Genomic DNA, 5,006 nt, shown 5'->3' with positions numbered 1-5,006 from the left:
AAAAAAAAAAAAAAAAAAAAAAGAAGCCAAGGAACAAAAGAAGACAAACAGCAAAATGAAACAGAAAAAAAACAAAAAAAAAACATACTACCTGGCAACCACTACTTTGCTGACATTTTCCTTCTGCTCAGGTCTTTATCAATTCCTTTATCTGAGTTCAGAACCTTTGGAGAGACCACAGCAATGTTCACTCCACTCCACACAGGAACTAAGAAAAAGATACCCCCAAATCCATTCATTACATAGTATTATATAACAGGTGGTGGTTGTTTTATTTTAACCTTAGCAAAACTGTTACAATTGCCCTGAGTGGTTTACAACTAGGAACACTCAACAAAACGATCAAAAATTCAGATGTCTAAGCCCTACCCCAAATCAGCTAAATCAAAATCTTAAGGGATGGAGCCCACAATTCTATCGTCTTGGCAGAGATTCTCCAAACAAGAAAGTGACAGTTTTGAAATTTTCAACTATAAATTATTAAGTTTTAACTTTTATCACTTCAAGTCCTTTTCCATAGCCAGGGGTTTGTATCAGATTGATTTCAAGGGTTCTTAGCCAGGGGAAAGTAAGATAAAAAGGACTGCTATCATATTAGCACCCCTCCTCCTCTTCCCTTTAATTTTCTCCAGTTAATAGGAAGAATTCATGTTACTTGAATTACAATACTGACCTTTCTGAACTAGAGTATCCCAAGTTAAATGTAAACTACATCTTGTTACTTAGTGCTGTGTTAAGAAAGCCTTATAATCTTAATTGTACATATATGTAGGATTGTAGTAACATTCTCATTTTTTTCAAACTTGTATTTCTGGTAAGTTATTTTATTATCAAAATAATGTGCTAAAAATTAAAACACTACTAAAAGGACCTAAAGTAGAATAAAAGTCCTTTCACCGAGGAGGTATTTTACTTTATGATTAAATATATGATCAATACAGTCTAAATATATTTCAGAGAGTGTGCACAGCTCAGTGGTACTTTTAGGCTTAACCACTTGAGTCTCTGTGCTCTAAAAGGACAAACCATGACAGCTTTCAGAGTGGACACCAAGCCTCTGCCCAGTCAAGAAATGGAAAGGGGCAGTGGCCAGATTACAGCCACTCCCCCAATAACCACAGTTCTGGGGAAATGCTCTTAACTTCCATGCTACAAAGTTAAGATACCCACTGAGAAGAAAAAATTCAAGACAGAAAAAGTTCTCACTTTAAATGATAAACTTTTTTACATTTATCTAAATTAAAACTAAGTCTGATGTTTCGCTGGGGGAAACAAAAACAGTTCTCTACCCAACTCCAGTTATACCATAGTTTCAACAATATCTACCCAATAGAAATAAATTATGAAAACCTTTTGTTGCTACTTTGTATAGACGTTTGTGCAGAAACACACACATTCATTCATGCCATTAAAAAAAATTTAAGAGGGCTTCCCTGGTGGCGCAGTGGTTGGGAGTCCGCCTGCCGATGCAGGGGACACGGGTTCGTGCCCCGGTCCGGGAAGATCCCACATGCCGTGGAGCGGCTGGGCCCGTGAGCCATGGCCACTGAGCCTGCGCGTCCGGAGCCTGTGCTCCGCAATGGGAGAGGCCACAACAGTGAGAGGCCTGCGTACCACAAAAAAAAAAAAAAAAAAAAAAAAAAAAAAATTTAAGAAACACAAATCAATATTCCTTATCAAGTCTTTGAAATAATTTTTCTCAGAGAATAATCCATTTAGAGCAAAAAGCTTAGTTAAGAGGGAAACAGAGAAACAAGTATACATGGAATATAACTGTCAGGCAAAACATAATCAGGCCTTAGTCCCACTAGGCAAGGGAAAAAATTTTGGCATAGTCTGATGTTTTGGGTATGTGAACTATTTTAAATATTATTTTATCAGAATTTTTTTCTCATTGAATTTAAAACGTGGTAACTATTAGCCAGAAAGTTAGTGCAGATACAATAATGGCAAACAAAAGAGAATTTCAAAAATAAAAAAGCATTACTAAGGATACACAGAGATACTACATAATATATGAAACAATCCAACAATACATAATCATCATGAACTTAGATGCAACTCATTGAAATGGCCTCAAAATATATTGGAAAAAAATCGGGAAATGCTATAGGTGGATTTGAGTAACTACCTTTATCAGAAACTGACAGATCAGTAATAATTAAAAATTTGTAATTTAGTAAAACTAAACCAAATCAATAAGTGTGAATGGATATAGGTGGATTTGAGTAACTACCTTTATCAGAAACTGACAGATCAGTAATAATTAAAAATTTGTAATTTAGTAAAACTAAACCAAATCAGTAAGTGTGAATGGATATAGAAAGATCATCCAAGTAAGTCCATTTCCCACCCCCCAAATACATAAAGGAACGTTTACAAAAACTGTATTAACTAGGTCACAAAGGAAGCCTTAACAGATTTCAAAGAGTGGATGTTAACCTGCATTTCTCTGATCTCAATTCAGCTATGTTAGAATCAACTACCATATAACAAATTTTAAAATGTTTCAAAGCTAAAAGCATACTCTTGCTGAGTTAAAGAGAAAATAAAACTAGGAATTACAAAATATTTATACCTGAATGACAATAAAAGTGCCACAAAAGAAAAAGTGGTACTTACTGTTAAGTTTATATTCTTAAATGCATTTTTTTAAAAACAAGAAAGATCAAGGATAAAAGTTACTAACTATAAAGTAAAAGGAAGTTTTAAAAAATAAGCAGAAAGTAGTAAGATTAAAAACATCAGTATCAATAAAATAGAAAATAATTCTTGGGGAGAGGAGGACTAATAAGTTAGAAGAACATCTAGCAAAACGAGGGCACAATGTCCCCAACAAATAATATTAGGAAACAGGAGACGTAAGCACAAATACAGTAAAGGTTTAAAAAGTCATAAAATATGAAACACATGCCAGTATAAAACTTGGATGAAATTGACAGCTAGAAAAATTCCTAAAATGACTTAAGAAGAAATGGAAAATCTGAATAAACAAATTACATTAATGAACTTTTTACAAAAATCTAGCCCCTCACCCTTTCAACTGTTTTACAAACAAGTTATATCAAAATTTCAAGGAACAGTTTGTTCTTATGCAACCTATTTTATTAGAGAACAGAAAAACATTTTTGGTGGGGATATAGTAAAACCTTGATACCGAAACTGAGCAAAGACCAGATAAAAAATAGTAAACTCATATTATTTATTTACACAGATACACAAGTACTAAATAAAATATTAGCAAATATACTTAAGTGGGGTTTTTGAAAAATACTTCACGACCAAGGAAGTTTTACCCCAGAAATGCAAAGATGGTTCAATATCAGAAAATATATTACACCATGTGAGATTTAAAGAAAAAGATCATTTGAATTGTACAAAAACCTGAAGTTCCAAATCCATTAGGGTTTAATAAAAGTAAAACTCAACAATCTAAGAAGAAAAGGAAACTTAACCTAAAAAGATATCTATCAAAAATCCAAAACAAACCACAAATAATGACGAAAAATTAGAAGTATTTTCATTACAGTCAGGAACAAGACAAGGATATACCCACTATCACTGTTTCTGTTTAACATCTTACTGGAGATCCTCCTAGCCAATGCAATAGGACAGGAAAAGGTAAAGGTCTTAAGTATAGAAAAAAGGCCTTATTTGGAGATGGTAGGTCTAATAGAAAATGTCTGGTAATTTGTAAACTATAGAAACTAAAGATCAGAAAGAAAACAAGAAATAACAGAGACTTGTGGGAGACCATTAAACATACCAACATGCATTACAGTAGTACCAGAAGGAGAGGAGAGGAAGGAGCAAACACATGCAAAGAAATAATGGGTGAAACTTCCCAAATATGAAAAACATTAATCTGCACATTCAAGAAGTTTAAGGAACTCCAGGTAGGATATACTGAAAGGGATTCTTACTTAGACACACCATAGTTGAACTGTCAAAAGCCACAGAGAAAATATTGGAAATACGAGAAAACAGACTCACTGCATACCAGAGAAAGAAAATCAGTTAACAGCTAACTTCTAATCTGAAGCAATGGAGGCCAGAAGACAGTTGAATGACATTCAAAGTGCTGGAAGACAAACTCAACCAAGAATACTATATGTAGCAAATCTATATTTCAAAAATGAAGGCAGAATAAAGACATTCCCAAATAAATAAAGATTGAGAGAATTCACTGCTAGCAGCCGACCTGCCTTACAACAGATACTGAAGAAGTTTCTTCAGGCTGAAAGGAAGTGATACCAGGCAGCAATTCATACCAACATGAAGAAAGGAGCACTGGTAATAGTGAAATATAATTTATTTATATAAATGTTTGTGTGTGTGTGTGTATACATACATACACACACATACACCTACCTTTTATTTAAAACACAACTGCATAAAACTATATAAAATTTATCGTTGGGCCTACAAGATATATAGATAGAAGGTATTTGACAATAACAACCAGAAGAGGAAGGGAAAGATACTAGAGTAGAGCAAGGAAGTGACAGCAGACAGTAACTCAAATCTCGACAAAGAAATGAATACCAAAAATGAAAAATAAAAAGATTAATATTAAAAAGTTCATATATTTTTGTCTTAGATTCTACAAAAGACTTAAGATTATATAAAGCAATAATTATAACACTGTATTGTTGAATTTTTAATACATATAGACATATACAACAACAATAGCACAAAAGTGGGTGAGGGATTGATGCTACCATGGAGCAAAGTTTCTATATTTTATTGGAATTAAGTGTGCAAAAATGTGAAGTAACATCCAGGTACCTTAAGCTGATATTGTAACCCCAAGAGCAACCACTAAAAAAAAAACCCTCAAAAAACATAACTTAAAATTAATTAAATAATTAAAATGGTACTTTAGAAAATGCAAAAAAAGTCAGTAAAGGAGAAACCAAGGGGCTTCCCCGGTGGCGCAGTGGTTGAGAGTCCCCCTGCCGATGCAGGGGACACGGGTTCTCGCCCCGGTCCGGGAAGATCCCACA

At 33.8% G+C, this 5,006-nt stretch overlaps 1 long non-coding RNA gene across 1 annotated transcript in view; it reads right to left on the bottom strand.

Moving 5' to 3' along the window:
• The window catches only part of LOC112412914 (uncharacterized), a 15,920-nt gene extending 14,481 nt beyond the window's left edge, over positions 1-1,439 (bottom strand). The window contains exon 1 of the long non-coding RNA XR_003005873.1: positions 92-1,439. This is a non-coding gene — a long non-coding RNA (uncharacterized LOC112412914). The remainder of the gene's footprint in view (positions 1-91) is intronic.
• Positions 1,440-5,006: the final 3,567 nt, after the last annotated feature.

The sequence above is a fragment of the Neophocaena asiaeorientalis genome, unplaced genomic scaffold, assembly GCF_003031525.2.
Source record: "Neophocaena asiaeorientalis asiaeorientalis breed wild unplaced genomic scaffold, Neophocaena_asiaeorientalis_V1.1 scaffold230, whole genome shotgun sequence".
Lineage (NCBI taxonomy): Eukaryota > Metazoa > Chordata > Mammalia > Artiodactyla > Phocoenidae > Neophocaena > Neophocaena asiaeorientalis.
Note: the sequence above shows the minus strand (reverse complement) of the source record. Positions and strands in the feature narration are given on the sequence as shown.